Here is a 23,947-nt window from a genome sequence, read left to right as displayed (position 1 = left end):
CATTTTGATGTCAGGTGCTGAGTAACGATGTACATTGTAAATAACCTAAATAGGAGAGTGTGTCTTGAGGGGTCGTTGAACCTTTCTTTAATTCGACATGTTTCTTATGCGATTCATCACGTTATTTCCAAATTAAGAAAGATTCCAATGTCTTATTATTGGCATTCTAAGTCATGATCACTTCATCTGGGTGCATTTTGTACTGGTAATTATGTTTAATGTTCGTGTAGATTTTCTCATCTTTATATGATTTTTATGTGGATATTTTTCGATTTGATTGAAAAAAGTGTATTACAGATAAAAATACATTAACCGATTTGTATCTGCAATGCACTACAATGTCATAGTCATTGAGTTGAATATGCAAATCCGTAAACTGATTTATATCTGCAATCCAACCACTTTCTACAGCTGCAATTTCTAAAGTCATTGCAATGCATTGACTTTTCGACAACTACATTCGTTAAAAATAGTAGAATATTAGTACTTTTGCATTATTTTAATATTAATATGCAAAGACTAAACGAATGTGCTAGTAATACCATTGTGGTCGAATTTAACCAAAGAATAGCTATGCGCCTGATGCTTATAAAATGAGTTAGACTGTACGCAAGTTAACTGGTTCTGTTTGAAGATTTTAATTTCTTCTCTGATAGTTAGAGGCTTTCCTCTCGAAATTCAGATCAGCTGAAAAGATTTTCGCTTTTCATGCAACTTTGCTGCCTTGGCTACATAATTATCTTTCTCACTTGATTATTTTCTATTTTTATTATTTTAATTATCTTTACAACAACGACAAACCAACAATCACCATACCAACTTCGTCCTTAGTACTCTCCGAAATATAAAAATCAAACATTTAATACTAAATTAAAGCTAATTTCCATGAAACGTGTTAGCAGATTTTTAAAAAAAACTTTCTTGAACGATTAAAAATCAGCGAGATTTCGGTTTCTAGATTTATTTATTAATCAGTCAGATAATAGCTTACGGTTTTTGGTCGCCGAAAGAAACAACCAACAGGAGAGCGATACGTTGCTACTAAACTCCATGCTCATACTTCTCAAATGTCAGACACTATTAAAACTTTCATCAGCTGCACACATTCTGCCCCATAGAGCTCTTTTTTAAAAGAAAAATTAAATCATATTTTTCTTATATAATTCAGTTCATTATAACACCATAAACTACCACGGCCTTCATCCTTGATCAACGCAAGAGAACATTTTTAGTTTCCGTTCAATAGGCCAATAGAATTATCGGGAAAATTGTCCAGGTTTCTTCGTACTGTCACTTGCAAGTCTTCTTCCATTCGTACAATTTCGTGTCTTTCTTTTGCTCTTTTTTGTTTTACTCATGATAATCTTCTTCCCTTTACGTATTAATCTCGACATGTCGTGCAAGTAACTTTGCTTTATGTACACCTGATGTATGCTCTGATAGGGTGGTTTATCCTGTTTGCATACTAATATGTCTGCAGTTTCATGTATTCATTTGGTAGCCTATTTGCGTGGTTAATGAGATTTAAGACCTTGGTTTCTAGGAGATAATTTTCTCCTTCTAGACGGAATTCCAAATCTCGTCTTTTCACAAACATAACCATCAGAGTTCATCTTCAGAAAGTACAAGAAAATTAGTCGAAAATCTGTCTTAGTAAAAATGTAAGTGATGATCCCTTTGAGTAATTATTTCTGGTCAGTATGTCTTAATTTATGATAGCTCATCTTACATTTTTCAGTTATCTGCTCAGGAATGTTTTTTTTTTTCTTTCTACTCATGAAACCTCAGACCCTACGCAACTCAGTCGGAATGGACGAACCCTTTGGTAGGAAGTACCTGGGTTCGATTCCCATTCAAGACGTGAAGAACCTTGATCAGGTCTTTTCAACTTTATCTGGTGAGTAATCCGGTCTCATACGGAGGTGGTAGGGTTTTTCCTATTAGAATTTGTCCCGCAACCAGCTAATCGGCAACTAGAACAATCGAAAATATAAGGACAAAAGAATACTTAAAGGCACAGGGCTAACCACCTGATCCTCGAATTACGGTTAAGAAATCCAAAGAGACTTATAAGTTAGTGGGAGCTTAAATGCCTGTTATACCCACTGATGATAACTCATCAAAATCAACTTTTGGATTTATAATTCCTTTATTTGAAATATTACTTTTTCGATTTATAGCAAGACCATCATGAAAGAGATAAATTAGTTCTAAAAAATGAATATTACTAAAGTAAAAAGATCTAAGTCTAACTTACATTAGTTTAGTTCATTACTCTGTAATTAAGTAAACTAAAAATAAATGTATTGTTGTGATCCAGCATAAAACCGAATTTGCTATTTATAGTTAAAAAGGCGACCTAACGAACTAATATTGCAGATTTGGAAACGATTGCGATATACGAGATATAAGAGTAGACTGGTGTCAAATTGAAACGAATCGTAGGCATTAATCTAATATTATGATAAAAATTTAAGATATAATATAACTATCTGCGACTTAACCAAAGAAAAATTCAAAAATAAATGCAATTTATTGTTGCACACGTTATTTAATTTTATTAAAGTAGTTCCGTTATCTCTGCATCAAGGGAACATTTATTAAATTCGTGATGCTTGTTTTTATCAATAATATATTTACAGTGTTGATAAAAACTGTGTTGATATTTTCACTTACCACTGTAATATTTTATTCATTTTATGTGGCTTGGTGCTGCCAAAATCGAAAGGTATAATGTAAATCTATAGTACGCTAATAAGGAGGTGGTTCAGCTAAGTATTTTTCTATTTATATTACTTTTACATTTACTTTCCATAGTCCATAAAAACTGTGTAAATATGCAACGATTTACAAATAATAATTACTTATATTCAAAATGAGTGATTTTTTAAGGAACATATTTTCTTCTTCTGAAGCTTCAATACAGCTTCTGTTATATCTGGATATGAATATCCGAAACGAAGAATGATGGGAACTACTATTTTATACCTCAATCATTTGTATTCACAGCAGCAGCTATTATATAGACTTTGATAGATAAAAACCAGAATATAAAACTCCTACGAGAGAAAGCCAGGTTCCTATCATTTCCTTTATAAGATGTCGAAGGTTATTTCTACAGGAGTCTGAATCTTAACTGCCTTAGGTAGCAAACGTTCAAAATGGGTGATTTTCATCTAGGATGCCCAATACATAATTGTGGATAACACATAGTTCTGTTGATTATGAGGTTGGAGGAGCAGTTAGTGTATCCAAGTGGTTAGGGTATCTGCTCTCCAGCCAAAAGGCTGTGGGTTGGAATCCCGCCATGGGCATGGATGTATGTGAGTCTGTAGAAATGCTAGCGGTGGTAGTGGGCAGTAGATGGCGTTGGTGTATCTGGAGTTTGTGGAGACAGAAAGTTGTAGAGTAGGTGCCCTCCCTCGATGAGTCTTTGGACTCCCTGGAGGTGTAACGTAATAGCAAAATAAATTCTGTGTGATGATACAGCGTTCCCCCTTTATACGGGAGTTCACGGTACCATTTAGTCCCCCTCATATTTTATCCGGACTCCGGAACTGGCATAGGCTGACGAATCAGACCTATGGCAGAGTCAGTGTTCCTGACTGTAATTCGTGTGTGTCCTCGAACCGGTTTGCCTGCTTGCGGGATGAAAAACACCAGATAAACTGTCAGAAAAAACCCTGCTGTCCATGCCCAGGACCGGCTAACTTGGCTAAGGCTGAGGAAGATCCTGGAGCTCCTCATGTCGTTGACGGGAATCGAACCTAGGACACTCCTTTCCCAGGCATATGGTTGCGAAGCGCAAAGCCACTAGGCTAACCGCGCGGACAACGTAATAGTAATTATAATTAGTAATTATTTTATCTCAAAGTAAATGGTCGCCACATATTTTATATAAATATTAAAGTATGTCATCGAACAGGTGCATATATTGATGATATTAATCATTTATATTAGGTAGATCTAGAACTATTTCCCGTGCTTCACCATATTTCAGACATAATCCAATAATGTAAAATAAAACAAAACTGAATAGTAACTGCAAAAATGAGATGATCGTCTTACTTTTTACAAGCCAAAATTAAATTTCAAAATTTTTCTATGTTTGGGAAACTTTTCCAGATTATCTGACGATTGATGTACCAGTTTCAACCAATCGTGGTGCAATTCACATAAAAAATAAGAAGCGGGTGTTATTACTTCTTTATGTCAGTGGTTTAAGCGAAAGACAACAGAGCATCCGAATTATAGTGTTATTCGTAACAAGAGGAGCCATGCCGATGAACCAACCAATGACTTCCTTTTTGTAATTATTTAAAAATTTTTGTGCTTTGCTTTTTGTATTTTTAGTTTTAGAAACATTTATATATTTACAGAGAGAAATATGTAAACATAAATTGCATTTTAACTTCTCATATGAAAAAAAAAAACTGAACAGTACATCTTCAACATGAGCACTTCTAATTTTGAAAAATTATTTGTTTTCACCTAGGTAATTAGCTTCTTATCTCAAACCCCGGAGTCCAGTTGGTGCGTTTTATGCTAATACTTAAAAAACACATTCTTTATTAATTATTTAAATAAAATGTATAAGCCTCTGATATTTTCCATGACAATGATACTTTAATTCTCTAGATTCTCTAGTCGTAGTGCAAACCAAGTGGTAACTAATTTAATTGAAATCAGAACTGTATATAATTAAAATATCTCACTGTGCATGCGCATTCATTGAAGAGATATGTCGATTTCTTGGTGTTAATTAGAAAGCAACACAGAGCATAATTCCCACACCTTCCTCCAGTCCTCACTACTCTTCTATTCTCCAATGAAATCGTGTGCAAATGGGTAGACTTGGGTAGCCCCACAGTGTCCGATATGTGCTCCCATTCAAACAATTTAAATCTTTAATTAAAGATCCTTCCTTATTTGAGTAACTAATTAGATTGCCGGCGTCCTTAAGGCTTATACACATGGCGACTAAACTTATTTTGGATAAAAATAAAACTGTTTGCTTTATCCAGTGGTACTTTGAATAAATCCAGAGCTCGTCAAGTCTTTTCCTTAATCTGGGAATTATATAGCAGTATGATCAGTGGATAACGTTACCCACTAATAATAACAAACATAAGTATTCAAACTGATATGACTGATATGGAATTTCGTTACATATTCAACGTGCAATAAATTTAGTAATAATTAACAATCACAATTTTTATAAATAATGATTAATATTGATTAATTAATCATAACCATCGATTTAGGACTAAGATGAAATGATAATTATCTCCTTTCCATGTCTGTCTATCTGTCAAGCAGTCCGATTTTATGAAGTATTTTAACAAATACTTTCAAGCAATCTCTGGTAATTATGTTTTCTAAGTTCCCGAATGCAATTAAGAGAAAGTTTTATTTGATAAAGCCTCTGTTAATTAAAGAGCTTTAGGAGTAAAACTCTTTCCCTCTATAAACTAATTCGAGCTAACTTCGGTTTGTGATCAATACACGTTTCATCAATATTCAGATGCCTTACAGGGAAATCTGATGCCTTCCAGTCGAAATTCGTATTCGGCTATTATTACGAAAAAGAGAATGTGAGAGAAGTAAAGCTGAATAAATATATGTAAGTTAATTTTCTTAGCATGCGGTAGTACGTTTACGTTTCTTTCCCCGCATTTAAAATATAGGTATATAATACTCAACCCGAAGTTAGCCGTTGGGTTTGATAATTTACCAAGTTCCGTGTACATTAATGTACGAATAGGTCTTAAGTGATGCTGTCGAGAACTTATTTTATAATTTGTACACCGAACAACTAAACTTTCGTCTGCTTTATTTTTAGCAATAATGATAATAATAATAATAATAAGAAGAAGAAGAAGAAGAAGAAGAAGAAGAAGAAGAAGAAGAAGAAGAAGAAGAAGAAGAAGAAGAAGAAGAAGAAGAAGAAGAAGAAGAAGAAAATAATAATAATAACAGCGATAATGATAATAAGAACGAGAAGAGGAACAGTGATATAATGACAATCACTAAGATAAGAAATAGAAGAAAATAATTATTTATTTATTTATTAGGATTTATTATTACACCCTCCATGGAGTCGGCAGAGACTTATTATGGGAGGTTCATAAAACTGACAACAAATTTAACCTAACGAGTCTTAAAAATTCTTAACATTTCCTGCATTAACAACATATTCCGGTGATGTGTTCCATTCACTAACAACACTTCATCTAAATAATCGACTCCTCACCCCTCCTCTTCACTAGATTCTGTATAACTCCCGGGAGTGGCTTCTGATTCTTCCCCTCTCTCCTTCTACTCTTTTTTATAATCCTGTCTGGATTAATCCGATAAATCCCCTCACTAACTTAAACGTCCCCATCATATCATCTCTTTTTCTCCTATCCACCAAACTCTGCAATCTTCAATAATAATGATGATTATGATGACTAGGAAAAGAAGGAGGTTAATAACAATCATAATGATGACGCAGCCAAAATAAGAAGAATAATAACGACTATGATGATAATGAAACTAAGAAAAAGAACAATTATAATGATCATGATGATAAGAAAATAATAACAACTATAATTATAACACGGATAATGATAATGATAATAATAATAGAAGAAAATAATAACAATAATAATGACGATGATAAGAAAAGTGTCAGTCTAATGATATGAAGGTGTTTTTTTTTGGGTTAGAGAACCATTGAATAATACAGAAAACCATTTTACACAAAAAATGGTATTCCGTTTTACCTGCAGATCCTGTATCGCTCTTTTCACTATGCTTATGCAATGGAATGAGGTATTTCAGGTGCTACACTGATGTTATGAACAAATGTGCGCCTTCTTCTACACTGGTATTTCATGTTACTGCTCTTTCTAACGCGATAATAAGCCGATTTTCCGAGAGGATAGCGTAGTAGCACTCCAACAAACGGGTGATGATAGGATGCTTGTGAAAGTAAATGGGTAGCGATTTTCGTTCATTAACAGTCCGCTACCCTACTTATCAGAGATCTAAATTATCATTGTCATCATCATATTTGTCTCTAAATTAGTATTTTCAAATTACTTATCCTTAATCGATCCACCCGAAAATATTTCGCCAAGCAATTCATTGGTTGAGGTATTACAGCCAAAAGGCTGACCAACTCAAAAAAAGTTCCTCCGAACTAACTAAATAGAAATATTAAGTCTCACGGCGCCTTGTAAAGCAGTGTTCTAATTTTATCAAGATAATTAAAACCACTTACATTACTGCCTGTCCAGAATTATGATATCCCAAATTCCGCGTCATCCTGTTGAAAGAAAGAAGCTTTCAAAATAGTTTTCATATTAAAACTGTTTTGAAATATGGAATGTTTTTTCTGATTCCTGTTTTAGTTGACTGTCTTTCATCAAAAATTTATTTGAAAAATCCTAAAACACTGAACAAATATCAGTTTTCCTGATGATTGCAGGTATATACCAAAAAGCAACTGATTCTCCTAATCTCGATATTCCGAAAATATTTTAGATATGATTAGTAAGGTTTGAAAGGATTTGTGATTTATTTAATATAAAAATACAGAATTAAAAAAATCCGCTAGCTGACGCCTTAATTTATTCCTGTTATAAGGATGGAGCAAGAACGTTTTAATCCTATCTAGCTTTCGGAGACTGAGTAGGTAATTCAATTACCTACTCAGTCCGAAAAGAGTTGGACCAAGAATATCACTTATTTTAAGAGGTATCCGATGAAGATACGGTAGATGTGTCGTCATCTTGTAGTCCTAACCCTAAGAAAATATGTTATTGTCGGAAATGGTGTGGATTCCGAGTTTCTGGGAATAAAAACCCCCTTGCCGTTGCAAGACATCGACTAAATCGGGAACTGGTCTACGAAAGTCTTAAAATTCGGCGACTGGAATAGAACACAATTATCGAAATTACCGTTGAACGAAGAATATTCATAGTTAACTTCGGTGATTCTGTGAAAAAGAAAAAAAAATCGAACGCAAACCACTTTCGTGCTGCATATAGACTAAATATTTCCTTTATTTTTTTTATTCGCTTGCAAAATAATGCCTTAGAAAGCACAACATTGAGTAACAATTAGTTGGTCTGTCTTTATCAGGTGCTTTCATAAGTCCCTATATCGACGATGCACATTCATCGGTAAGACCTGAGTTCGAATGGCGCCTTAGATGATATTCGAACCTTTATGGTAGTTTTTTAACACTCATATGAAGATACACAATATCATCAAGGATGGTATTGCTCTTCCTCCTAGAAATTCGGGTTTTTTATCCTTCAAAACGGAAAAGGTATACACGTCACAGATATATAAGATTATGAAAATGTAATTGCCAATGAATGCACCATTATTTATGTATGGAAAATCCCTAGAAGCAAGTATTTAGCGAAAATATGTTCCTGGTTTTCCTCATGTGAAAACAACTGATCATGGTGTACGTAGAAAGTGAAAACTGTCGTTTTAAAAATAAATTAACGTATACCTCAGATAAAACTTAAAATGTTTTCTCACATTTAGTATGTTGTCTCGTCGGAAGTATTCTCAAATATTTACTCAATAAACGGAAGAATTCTCTATCGTGTTATGCAATCAACTGTTTAATATGATGCATAATAAACTCATGAAAATTGATAATGTAATTGGATAATATAAACAATGATCTGGACAATATCAAGTAACGCTATGGAAAAGTAACCGAAGTTACATCCTATTGAGAATTAAAAAGTGACACCAAAATAAACTGAGGTGCCTAAGTAAATATTCATGTAAACTATAATAAACCTTAAATTGAGGTTTTAAGCTTTTACCGACCTGCTGCGAAAACAAATACATTTAACTAATTGTAAGCAAGTCAGTAAAACTAAAGTAATGATCAAACATCTCGTTAATTAATGAGCAATCAACCTGCACATAACAGGATTATGGACAGAAAGAAATTCTTTCTGGGAAAAGGGAAAACTCTACCAAACTGCACGAAGTTTATGGAAACGTATTCTGCATATGAAGAATTAATTATTAACTATTTCCTAATAAGCAGGTATTGAAACAAATAAGTGAAATTCGTTGGCTGCATTTAGGTCTTTATAAAATAGGAACAATAGTCGCCAACATTCACATTTTTCTTTGAATAATTAATATTTTACATTCTGTCTGTTATATAATAAAACGCGTGTGAATTAGTATCACTTCCAATTTTTTTCAAAACTATTCAGATCTACCGATGCAGTTGTGAACCTGTTGCTGTCATTTCTTTCCATTCAAGAAATAATTGTTTTTGAGAGGTTTTATTGTTTGCTAAATAATTTACATTATTTAGAAAACAAAGTATGGCAAGAACATTTAATTAAATATTTAAGAAAATATTAAATATTGTCATAAAGAGTAAAAATTCCATTTCATATGCTTCGTTTCACAATGAAAATAAGACAAACAATCTAAGAAATTTCCATGCGAAATGAAGATGGCTACTAGTTAATTTAATAATCCCATTTAGTTACACTTGAAGGAATTCTTTTCGGTTTTTGAGAAAGAATTCATGAATTTGATGAATATATTATGTTCTAATAGATCACATTAAAATAACTTTACTATCTCTTAATTATTATTGCGTAATTCGCAATTATTAATCATAACATATCACTTATCATAGCGTGAAGAACAAAAATATACCATGAATAATATGGCCTTCAGTACATTTCATGCAACATAGGGTGAAAAAGAAAGAAACAAATGAAATCATATTTTAAATAGAACAGATTTTTGTACCTGAAGCATGTTGACGATAAACAGAAAGAGAGGTGATAATAATTACTACAAAGCACGTTTTCAAAATTTTCAAGTTTTTCTCCGCATTTTGAGATAGTGCTGAGAACATCTTAATAAGCTCTTATACAATGTAGACACTAACTCTTTACTGATCCCCCTTTCTTTAGGCACTTTTTCATCATCAAAATATACACTGACTATCATTATACTTCTCGCAACCATCTATCTAATCCCAACAATGGACTTTACTGGACGCATCGTGAGAGTACCGCTTTGGTTATTGGAATTATCTAATGTCATTCAACAGAAATGAGGCACAAACAGACATAGTATTTTTCCATCTCTAGAGATTTTTCTCATTTCTTTGTTGGTAGTCTCTTATGGTAGTTCCGAAACATCCTATTTCCTGTTTTTTTTTTCACATACGTCATCGAGCATGTTTTCGAAATATTGGTTTGTTTTATTGAGAAATATCATTATGGACTTGATATTTCGGTTGGAAAGCACACTGCTGTATGCTGCCTATAAATGCTACATAAAATGTGAATAATGCAGAAAATGAAGAAATAATTGTTTTGTTTTGTTTTGTTTTGAAGAAATCAGTGTTTTGTTTTGTAATTTTCCATTGGATATTAAGTTAATGTAATTAATTTGATCGATTATTTATATAGTTTATAAATTAGCAAGAAGGAATAGCAAGAATTAGTAGAAGAAATAGCAAGATTTAGTAGAAGAAATAGCAAGAATTAGTAGAAGAAATAGCAAGTTAATCAACTTGCTAATTCCTTCTACAACCACGAATATATCTCATTGTTCTAATATCTCTTCAACAAATATTTCGGAGATCTCAAAACAGATTACTAAAATGGATATATCAATTTAAAAAAGAAGGATGTCTAATAAACACTTGTAAATGTTAAAATGCTCCATTATCTCCTTTTCCCTGGAGTTGAAAAAGAGATAATGATATTAAGATATTAATCGTTGAACTAAACATATTCTGACAAATGGTTTTAAATAATCCTGAAGAAGAAGAACACTAATCCCAGAATAATCCTAAAGCTGAACGCTAATCCAGGAATAATCCTGAAGAAGTAGAACACTAATCCCGAAAAACTCCTGAATAAGAATTAGAAAAACAATAATCTGAGAAATCCGGAAGAAGAAAGATTATCCTAGAATGCCTCTGAAGACCAGTAATCCTATAATAATTCTAAAGAATAAATATTTCTGTTTGAAAACCATAACTTATGCTTTCATTATATTCCTCATTTGCGATATAATTAGATAGTTAATGTATCTCCACAGATACTGTCAATTATTTAAAATAATGAGCCAATAGGCTTCATTTCGGCGATGTAAACATTATTTAAATTAAGGGGATATTATTAAGGGGATATTAAATCCCACATTGTTTTAAAACCGAATAAGAAACTCAAAGATCGGAATCAAAGAGTTTCATGACCAATTTAGTAACTATAAACGTATCGGCGACTACTAGCGTAAGCTAATATATTCGTTATATATATAGTTATAATATACATATATATATATATATATAGTTACTAATATATAGTTACTATATTCGGCATGAAACTCTTTGATTCCGATCTTTGAGTTTCTTGTTCGGTTTTAAAACAATGTGGGATTTAATATCCCCTTAATTTAAATAATGTTTACATCGCCGAAATGAAGCCTATTGGCTCTTTATTTTGAATAATTTATGGGTGCACCTCCTTGACAACTCATATAGCAGAGTATATAAGTTCTTTTCGCTATACCCTTAGTATTATACTTTGGTTTAGCTACTCACTGATGAGATCTCAATAAAGATCGAAACCGGTCTGGATAGTGACCTCTCACCATAATGTATAACATCATACATCTCCTAGGAGATGGGTTTTTACATTATGGAAAATACTAAGAGTAGCGATCAAAACTTTCTCCACCTTTGCTACGAGCTGCCCTAGTTGAACTACGTGCTTTAGCTTACGCTAGTAGTTGCCTATACGTTTATAGTTACTATATTCGGCATAAAACTCTTTGATTCCGATCTTTGAGTTTCTTATTCGGTTTTAAAACAATGTGGGATTTAATATCCCCTTAATTTAAAAAAAACTGTCAATTATTTTTCCTTTTTTCACTATGTGGGATATTTACAAGATATTTCCAACAAATAAAGACATATTAGCTACTTGCATGTGGAAGAAAGATTTTATTCCTCTTAGTTTTCCCTCTCTCCAAAACTAATAAGTTGGCCTGAGGATATAAGCAATTAATAAACATAATATGCTGGGCTCAGTATGTAGGTTTATTTGACACTTGCATAACTGCAACCAGTCCACGAGCATCTGAGTGATCGTGCAAACATTGTTTGACACGCTCTCTCGCCTATTTTTTAGCTCATGTATTAATCAGGTTTTGCATATGATTACCTACTGCCATTGCCAACAGAAAATTCATCTAACGAAAACTAGCAAAGACTTCGAGGTTAGTTGGACAGCTCATGAACAAAATTAACACCAATCAGTGTTTCACTTCATTTCTCCAGAGGATTTTTGATTAATGTCTATCCCTGCTTAATTCAAAGGAAGAAGTGAAGCCCCTCACAATTTATCCTCTCTACGAACATGTAATAGAACCATTTCCATTCAATTTTTAAAAATGATTGCCACAGTCTTTTATTTATGTAATTTAAATTAATTAAAATTAGGATTAAGTTTCTAAAGATATAAATGAAATTAACTTTGAAATTAAAAATCGAGATCTAAAGCATTAAGCCAAACTAATAATCGAGAATTTCGAATAATGCGCTTGCACTGAGCACAACTTATATGACCTTTAAGAACTTAGCATCGTTCATAAACTCGCACACCATTGTCAAGAAAATACTAACGTTATTATTATAACACTATTTTTGCATACTTCTTCTTCCATAAGTAATCTCATTATTAAATAATTGCTTATGTAAAGAGAAAAATCAAGGCTAATATTGGCCAAAATTTAATTATATGAAAATGTCTGAAAAGTTACGTTTATTATTTTTTTTTTCACATTTCACGTCTGTAGACGCCGTATGGTCACTGCCGTATACCTCATATGGTTTTGGCAATGATATCTTCTGCTAGAATAAGTGGTAGGGTCGCAAATTCCCTTTCCACACAAAGTTCGTAGGACAATCACAAACACCCATGCCGATGGCGTGCTTCAAACCCACGGCCTCTTGACTGGAGAGCGGACACACTCACCACTCGGTCAGCCAGGCCGACCGTTTATTATTTGCCAGAATCAAAAAGTACTTTATACACTTAAAAACCAACGCGTCGATATCGAATAGTGAAGGTGTGGCATCTTCAATATTCGATATCGATGCGTGGTGTTTCTCAAATGTCAATAACAATGATATTAATAATAATTATAATATTTAAAATATCAAAATTAACTTAAATTAAACAAAGTGAAATCTTGAAAATAATGAAAATAATTTATTATAATCAATCTGATAGATTGATAAAGTCTAGTCATAATATATGTCTCTATCTGAAAGCCACATAAATTAATTGTTTCTAGAACCAGTATTTCGTATCCACATATTTTCTTTAAATTTATTGTGTTTATACAGTCGTGTTAAAAACTATATAAGAAATTTATGGGGTAAACTGCGGTTATCTGTTTTCTTCTTCTTCGCTAAATTTTATTTGCCCTTTAGTAAATCTGTCCGTTTCCAAGCGCAATAGACCGATGCTGTCAATGCCGCGTACAATATTTCATCGTTTAACTTATAAACTTCGTTTAAATCTCAACTTCGTTCCCTGTTAGAATTAATGCAATAATTACAAACTAATCAATGGATTCTCGTTAATATTATGATACAATCAATTTACACACAGTGAATCTTTCGGAATCCCTTCGATACTTTTGGCCTCCCTTATAAATATAGGGAACCAGTTTTCCGTAATAATCTACGAAATCGAGGAATTTTAATTTATAATGACCTGAAGTCCTGCAACCTACTCAGATAGACTCTTATAACCTTAATTTGAGGGCTTCTTTTTATTTTTATATCCATAATTTTAGGGGAGAAAGAGATTAAGAATGAGTATCTTTTTCTCTTCAAATTTATTTCTCTTTCAAGTGAAGCATCCCTTAATTTGATTTGAGAAAAAAAGTATTATCTTTGATCTATTAAGAGTAGAATTATTGAATTATCTAAATTTTATTAATAATTCTCTATAGAAAAACATACAAAATAAATAAATAACATAAATGAATAAATAAAATTAAGCCTTCATCTTTCTAAATTTTGCTATACGGATATGATCCTTTAATGTAGATGGCGTATCAACCGTATCAAATACCCGGATTTTTGCACTATGTAACTTTCCAAAGCCTGTTGATATGAGTTTATATCTATCCAACATTGCCTTCTCATAGAATTGTATATTTTCGTTTATTCACATTAAGCTTTATATTTGGCTTTTTTACCACTTTTCCGTTCATTTAATATTGCCATCTACAAGAATGCGGTTATTTGAGCAGTTGACTTCCTACTCTGTCCAGCTTCATATCATCACAAAATAGCGATTTACACTTATTATTTGAACCGAAATAATTTAAGAATACATAACACAACAAACAACTAATAGGAGTTCTGGATACCTGCTATTATCCACTTTCTGCCTTTCAACTAATTTCTTCATCACTATTAATTTTATACTCATTTATCATTATCACTTAGTCTTATGATATTATTGAATCAAAGTTGCAGTTTCTGCTCCTCAATCAGCAGTAACCAGCCTGGTTCGCTGAGTGAATATATTAACACTCCAAATAGTCTATGATTGTCTGCAGGTGGGAGATGAATTTCATTACCCTGTGTTGTTATCCTAATTATTAGAGGACTGAAGAGGCTTGAAAAATGTTTCATGTTTGATTTCTAGAGTAGGATGTTTCGTAATATGCGCTTCTTTGTTCATCCATGATACCAATACTAATGTATTATAGGCCATTTGTGACGACAAAAGATTCATTTAAAAAACTATTACGAAGTTACTCTAGAAATGTATTGCCTGTTATGTTATCAGGTTTTTGTTCTTAGGGTCAATGTCTCATATGACAAACTCTCCCAGTACACTTTTGCATATAGTTTTCACATCGTTTTACTGTTACTTGAAACGCTTCAAAAATCAAAATATCTTTGTGAAGTAAGTGATAACAAACTGCTGCCCTTGACTGGAAAGGTGAACCATGCTTATTAAGCACAGTGCTGTATCGAACACCTCTTCTGAAAGGAATTCAACTCGTCGTCATCTCATGACCAAAATCTTTCGTAATAAAAAATAAGCCCCTTCTTTCTTAGTTCGATCTCTTTTTGATACACTGTAATTACCATTAATATCGAAGTTCATAATGGTAATTATGAGAACGTCCTCATTAAATTCATAAATAACCAAAATATGCAACTTATTTTTTAGTTAATAATTTAAACCAACATAAATAAAAAGTCTATCTTTTTAAAGCTTGAGATCGTATCAATAAACTTATGAATATAAATCAAATTCTTAATAACGATTTCTGCCAATTTTCTGCCACGTCATTATTTAAATTATTTTTAGTGAATAGCATTCACTTCAATATTTTAATTATTATCAGGAAACTGCATTATTGTTTCTTTGGCTTGAAGAATGTAAAATGAGCCAGCAGATTGTTGGACTAGTAGTAAGCGAATCGGTTCCCCAACTGATACTCTAACCGTACGAGACCATCGCTTCATTTATTGAAAGTCTGAAATGAGTGATGTTAGAAATTCCTGATTTATAAAACTTAAATAAAATACAAAACCCCTTAGTACACCCGTGGCGCTTGTGTACTATAGATTTGCAATCTTAAGTGAGTGTGGAGTCACATAAAAACATGTATTCATGACACCACAACTACACACGTTTCTTTTTTAAAACAATCTCATTATCATTTAATTATTAAAGATATGCATACTTAAATTTAAAAAAAAATTAAATAAATAAAACTATTCTTCTCATTTCGACTTAATATGTGCAAAGTAAAGGTTTGGTAACAAACTGAGCTATTACATATTTAGTTTCACTTGCAGTGTCGGATACTCTATACATAATTACAGAAGGACACAATGCTCGCGCCATCAAACAGAGAAATTCATTTATATGTTAGATTTAGAATGCGTGTAGTGTACAGTATTCTTAGCTCATGTCAGAACGTAGAGCTGTTCCGGAAAATTTTCAGGTAAAAAACAAGAAAGGAAAAAAAAAAGAAAGCAAAGGAAAAAACTAATTAAGTTACTTTTACAAAGGGGAAATTAAATTAGACTTACTCTTTATTAAACTACATATCTCGTGATAATTAAAAAATGCCACTATGTGTGCTTCATTTAATTAAAGTAATTAGATCTTACAATAAATCTCTTTAGCCTCATTTATGTAACGGAGGGAACTGTTCCTGGTAGCCATAGATGAACAGAATGTATTTAATATGACTTTTAATTAAATGTAACAGAAAGGATTATAGCAAGGGGCAGAACATTAATTATCGTTCTCTTGTTCCCTCCCCGATCTCTTGCTAAAATTAATATTTCTTCGTATGGTGATTTTCCGGATGAAAGGACATAATTATATCTTGCACATAACTTTTTTGTTTAACTTCGACTGAAACATATCTAAAAATAAAAATCATTCAGAACAAATTTCTTATTGGGCCTCATAATCATTATATAGATTCCGAAGTCTAGACCGAAGAATCATGCTCATTGGAATTTGCATCGGGGCATTTTGATCTCTCTCTCTCTCTCTCTCTCTCTCTCTCTCGAATACTCTGATGTTCGATAGAAATCTCGATTCGATACAAGGTAAGGTGTTTCAAGAAAGAATAAGGTGGAGAATATCTCACATCAAAATGCATAGTTCGCAGGGATAAATAGGAAAAAGAGAGTGCTTATATTTCCTGTTTCGTTATACGGTCACAAGTTGGCATTTCGCTAATTTCCTAAGTATGCATCATGACTTTATTCAAATTAAGTGGATATTGAATCCAACATTATTTCGAAGCCGAATAGAGAAACTACAAGAGTTTCGTACCGAATATATAGAAACTATAAAATTTCGGCAGAAGATATTCGGCACGAAACTCTTGTAGTTTCACTATTGACCTTTGAAATAATTTTGGATTCAATATCCACTTAATTTGAATAATTTTGCATCGCCGAAGTGAAGCCTTTTGACTCTTTATTTCAGTAATGCATCATGACTTTCAAAATGGTAGCATGTTGGAAGGCACAGTCGTGTATAAATGTGCTTTCCAACATACAATAATATGTTCCGATTTCGGAATGCACATTATTAACATTTGGTAGATGTATGGAATGAACATCGTACTAGTAACGAAATAGAACTGTGTTTCCTGTAACTGTTTTGATAGCACGTAAAAAATGTTCAAGACAATTATCGATTGTTTTTTTTTCAATGCCTATTACAGATGGCAATATTAGAGTGAAATTATCTCAATCTGAGAAGTTGCTTAATCAAGACAGATTAAGATGTTCATTGCCAATCACGCGATATCGCGCGATGCGAGTTCTCACCAAACGGCCGATCACGCGTTATCGCGTGGCCATCGCTAACTAAATAAAGGAAAATAAAAACAATTTGGCCACTACACGAAATTCCAATTTTCAGCTTGGCAATGAAAGTGTTAAACAACTTAATGATATCAAAAAACTAAATTATCTTCACAATAGAAAGATTTTGCATCGCGGTTGACATGTCAACCCACGGATGACCACAAAGATTTTGAGTAAGGTATTAGCAGCATACATCTGACCTAGTGATTTTCTCCTCTGATTAATGGAGCATTTGGCTAAGAACAGATTTACACCGATGTTGATATGTAGCACACTTTCGTTTCCTATTTAATTTGACACAGGTTTCTTTTACTTTGGTATCAGTAGTACAACTACAGGAATCTACTTAGGAAACTTTGGTAACTCCTTTGAAAAATGATACGTAACGTAATTTATTATATGCCATACATTTATCTTATATTAGAATAAAGTCTGTTATACATAACAGTGTATATTTATTCTCAATTTTGAAGGGGTATCACATAAAATAAATGAATATTAGTTTCATATTCAAGACAAATTCTTACTAAACCTTATTGAGCATAACAGTTCTTGTGTGCAGTGAATCAGCTTTGAGTTTTAGATATACTTTAATAACATTAATCACACTATTAATAACGTATAAGGAAGATATTTGCGTTTATAATTGACTGATAATATTTTTCTTCCTATCATGGATTTTAGTCCAAGGGACCGATGCCATGCCATCGCTTTCTTGGTCTATCGATTGTTCTTTTTCCATTTATTTTATATCCGTATAGTTTTGACTGATAATTGACTAATTTGTTTTATATTTATATAATAAAAAAAGTTACACATCACTGAACATCTGAACGCACAGTCACTGAAAAACTGCGTTAATAACAATCCCAGACTAATGTGTTCTCAATATGAAAACCACGGTGATTTTAAGTGAGTAATATACTCAGAAAGATAAATTAAGGTGTCATTGTTTGCTTTGAACCTTAAATGTTCAAAGTTATATTTTGTTTAACAGAAAATAAAATTTAAGAGAACTGATTCTAATAATATAAAAGGATAAAAGGTTTCTACTTCTGGAACTACCGACAAATTTTAGAAAGATTGATCCTGCAGCATCTACACATCCTAAAAATAGATATGTTTTGGTATTTACAGAGATGTGACTGTTCACTACTCATGAAAACTGGAGAATATGTTTCTGACTTGAAGGGAAATATACATTCAACAGAACAAGATGAATAAATCTTAAAAAGAAATTTTAGATGATTTCATATAGGATAACGGTGCAAATACCGTAGTAGTGCAAAGACTACCATTTGTGAGAATCCGGCAAGATTCGTAGGGGTGGGCTAGTGAAAACGTTTAATGGAACACAAGTCACTCCTGAGCCGAATATTGTTTTTGCATCATACAGTTAGTAATTGCTTCATAAGGTCACTAATTCACTCATGCGTTCCAGGCCATCTAAAGAAGTGAGGCAGACACCAATATATGCTGTTTATTTTTGGCTTCATGTGCAACTCATTATTATGTAATATGTCAACAGTGCGCCCAAATTAATTTAGCGAACTTGGTAGTTGGAAAGTGTCAATGAAAGTGCAAATTTCCATCCGTCACATAAAAATGTAGAAATCAGGATCCAAGAACCAGAAACTCCAGTGACAATTCTCTTAAAACAAGAAGAAAAGTAACAGGCATCGGGAATTGTAACGGAATTATCACAATCGGCAAATAGGAGTTTAATTCAACATTGGCTTTCCAAGATACGCACAGGCATGCATGTGTGGTGTGTTTTGGAACATATCAATCAATCCACACACACACACACACGCGGGCGCGCGCGCATATTCGTGTGTGGATTGATTTCTGTTGACTGCTCATTTATTCAAAAAGAACTATCCGTTTTCTTCGAGAAATTTGATAGTATGAAATGCATCCCATTTCAATGAAATAGGTACAGTCTCTAGTATAAGTGCTTCGTAATCTGCGGTTGCACTTCCTTCCTATTCAGAACTATTTACTAAACAACCGCGAATTAGCATACAAACATAGCATATTCCTATAGATGAGACCTGGAAGTACCACACAAACCGGATATCCCTTCAATTAACAAGTACATTTACTCGTATATGAAGATTCTAGGTTTGCATGTTAATTCTCAATGAAAGAATCTCTCTCTCTCTCTCTCTCTCTCTCTCTCTCTTCGAGTATCTAGCGTAAGGGATAATAATACAAATAAATATTAATACTATCTGTAATTATGAGGAATTGCTTCACCAGAGGTAGACAACAACAGCATTCAGATCACGCAACTCTTCTCAAAAAATAATTACTCTATCAATAGAGTAATTAATTTTTAACCAATAAATATTAATTTCTAGTAAGAATGAAATAATTTTCTCGAGGTAATCCTTCCCAGTGTAAACCAACTCTGAAAAAAAAGCTATTTAGAAATCTCTGGATTTTAGAATCAGTAGTAGCTATCCTTCTTTGCACGGTTTCAACGATGTTTCTGTGAGAAGAGATTTGATCGATACATGATCTGTTCGTTGGAATGTCAGCCGTTTCTCTTCTTAGCCCGTTATCAAAACCCTTTTTCATTCTACTTAGGATAATGAAACAGAAAAGTTTTTTCGTGATCGATTACATCGTAGTCTCTCAACACATCCTGTTAGTTATTACAGTCTCTATAATATCTTCAGAAATTTTATACCTAATCCATTATTCCAATCTTGAAGCTTTTTCATGTTCCTCATATTTCATTTACCATATCTAACAAAAAGTCGAAACTTTATCTACAAGCTAAAGTCTTATCATTACATTCTCAACGTACTCTAAACCTATACTGTACCGTTTCGTCGATGTAACGCCCCTAGCGATTTTTAATTCTTTCTTCGAATATATTATCCTCATAAACAGCTGAATATGGTATTTTCTTTCGTAGTAAAGTGAATGTTGTTTGGTGATAATCTGCCTCCGTCTTTCTGAATATTTTTCCTATGTCTGCATCATCCGAAGATGTTGATTGATAACGCATTATTAGACCAATTAAAAAGTTCATTCCTTTAAAGCCTAAGATATCAACTCTTCTTGGAAACTCATTGTACTAAAGACAATAATCTTCCACGGTATTCCTCCTGATTTACATTTCTTTGGATTAACATCGACAACGGCTTTGTTCATATATAGGAAATCTCATCAAAACAAAAAAAGAGAAAATAAAACTACCCTATCAATGCATGCTAAGCAAAGCTGTGTAGAATTCAGAACAAATGAAAAACTTAAGATTCTTTTCGATATTCGACAAACCGTATTCTACAACACGATACATTTAAAACTCTTAGAAAGACTTCAGAAGATTACAGTCTTGATACGCAAAATTATCCACATGTCTTTGAAAACAAATCTCATGTGCTGAATATACAGTTAGAGACTAATTTTAAATTATATATGCGTGAAGGACCACCAGATATATATATCTGTTTGTTTTTTCTTTCAAATGACTAAAATAATTTGCAAGACTGTTATTGACCAGGCGCTGATTGTGAATAATGGTGAAGAGAAGTAAATTTATCTTCAAAGTAATGTGGAAATTCTTCTCTTAATTATGATTAAAACAGATTAATATAAACTGGAATTATATTTCAGTCATTTTAATTAACATTGACTGGGCATGCTGTAATTCAGATAATTGCCTGGAGAGAACAGAATGCGAAACCCTGATTCATTATTAAACTGACAGAATTCTTATAATTATTCATTAATGGTCGGTAATTGGCTTTAATTTTCCTAAGTTTGGGCTTTTGTATGAAGATTACAACTCTCCTAAAAATAGCTATGAGGTAATTGAAGTAGCTTATTCCCAATCACGACAAATCATCTTTTATGCGTACTGGTTTGATTCAATTTAATTAATCTCATAGGTTTTGTTATTGTTGAACTTATCTTCTAGTTTAGCTGCCACTTATTCATTCTTCGTATAATGTTCATATTTCATACAACTTTCTATCAAACTTGAAGCACACTGCGTTTAGATGAAATAATGTTTATCCTATTGGAATGTAAGTTAATGAATGCTTGAATTTTATTCCCATATCTGGGATTTTTTATGAAGAAACACTGAATAATTTCACTTCCCATTACGTGCTGTCATTTACGATAAATATTTTTACTTTACTATTTTTCAGACTTTTCACTTATTTTTTATTACATATCTCTATGTAAAATGGATTCGTGTTAGATTCGATTACTTATGGGGACTCTGTACTCATTCATTGGATGATTTACAATATCCAAGATCAAAGTACTATATACAGATTCGCAAATTTCCAAGTTATGACCTCATGTGTAAATAATTTACGCCTATGTTTAAATAAGATTTCATTCCAATTGATTCTTTTGTCATTTTAACAATAAGGAAAACTTTATTTTGTCTACTGGTAAGTATAATTCTGATAGACACAAAAGACCGATTTGTCTTTAATAACTACAAAATATGCGTCCCGAACGGTCGAAGTAACTTGTGAATAGCTTGGACGATTTCCTAAGCTCAGTTTTCTCCTTGTTCCCAAGGCAACCACATCAGTTAACAAATGAGATCACGGCATTCTGGAACAGCTGTATGAAGCAACTGAATGGATCCAATGGCTCTTTCCACTTAACCAACCGTCATTTAATTGTATTGGTCTACAGCTTCTCAAATCTCAACAGAACAAGGCTTTATATTAACAACAGTATGTGGGATTTAATTTCAGTCTCATTGATCACATCTACCTTCCATCTACTACCGAATGAACTAATCTAGAGACTTATAGAAATTTAAGAACCTGATGTTATATCATTTATTAGTGAGAATATTTGCGTAAACAGAGTTTCTGTGGATCGATAAATTCTACTTCTTCTGTTACGAGATCCGCTTAAATAAATGATTTTTTTTATTAATAACAAATCAGTATAGATTTTTGTTTAGCAATCAGTCATAGAAATCAAACTAAATTAACTATTTTGTCTTGCTCGTTGTATTTTTGTTTTGAAGACACCTCAATAAGGCAAGTGTGACTGTAACCATTCAGCTATGAAGAATGTCAGACTTTTCGCTGTTTTTATATATTTTCACTCTTTCATCAATCATAAAAATTAAGTTGCATATAATATAACATAAAAAATCTACTAATTCAAACATTATACTATATGTTCTGTTATTGTTACTAGTACTCTAGAAGAAGAATTAAATACCTTTCTTGATATACTTCAAGTGAGAAGATTGTAGAGTTGTAAAAATATGAGCATTGGGAAGGTTTTTGAAAAAGTCTTTTTTTTTTCAATCCACAGTTTATTTTCCGTCCATCCTCTATCTCCTTCAAGAGAGAAACAAAACAATTTATTCTGTCGTTAACGAACATCAAAAGAGGCAAATGATATGCCTAATGAGTCCCGCTTTAACCATAAACGTGGAACACGTGGATCTAATAAGTTATATATGAGCTAAGAAGAAGAATGAATAACTCAAAACCGCTGGCAACTACAATTTCAATATAAACATGACACTTTTCTTTGCAGTGCTGAAATAAGGTCATAAACCGATATAAGAAATTATACAGTGGAAAAAAAAAACATTTTCGTTAATTCAGTAATATTCAGCATGTGTTATCACACAATCACTGAGCAGTGGGATAAAGCTACACAGTTCAAAATCATCCGACGATATGCTTATATTACAGATAGCCTAAGGATGCAGATGCATTTAATTTTCGTTATCGAAAACAAATATTAAAGCATCCTTCCTTGAATCACTTATTCTCTGCACCGATATAGTCAGTTGATGCTCTACATTTGGTTGAGATTCTCTACGTATTGAGTTCGTTCATTTAAATAATATGTTCACTTAATTCGTGTTACTCTGTTTTTGCTTCTGTTAGTATAAACACTACTCATATCACAACACACGTAACACACAATGGTTTCTTTCAGCCATGTTTTTTAACTCCATTATTATTTCTCTCCTCTTCCATCTTCAAATTGCATTTCTGTTTAGTAGGGCGTGAGTGATGAGATTTCGTTGCCAAAACCTCCAAAATTGTGTAGAAGTAGATCATGTCATCATCTGTTTTTCTGAAAACTGACTGTGAATATGATGAATGAGGGTCTCACAATAAAAGAAGAAAAACAGGAACAAAAGTAACTACACTGTGGTAACTCGCCGTAATCGTGTTGTTTTCTGCTTGCTTTTTATTTGTTTAAAAGAATGAAACTTCCTAATCTCAACAGTGTATTCTTGTTTAGAATAATATAAGAAGTGTGTCATAAATGCTATCACGTTTAGCATTAGTAGCCTTCTCTAACAAACGTGTGGCTATAAACGAGTATATCATACGTTTCATTCAAACATTTTTCAATTAATATACTATTCAGCAACTTGATATTTAATTTTTCGAGCTGCACTTCTTTACTAATTACTTGTCTTATGCCTCTGTAGCTCTCCTCTTAAGTACAAAGTAGTTTTACCCTTTAGACCGCGTCGAT

This window comes from Typopeltis vanoorti, chromosome 16, assembly GCF_054136105.1.
Source record: "Typopeltis vanoorti isolate ZY-2024b chromosome 16, IOZ_Tvanoo_1.0, whole genome shotgun sequence".
Classification (NCBI taxonomy): Eukaryota; Metazoa; Arthropoda; class Arachnida; order Uropygi; family Thelyphonidae; genus Typopeltis; species Typopeltis vanoorti.
This window is presented reverse-complemented; position numbering follows the sequence as displayed.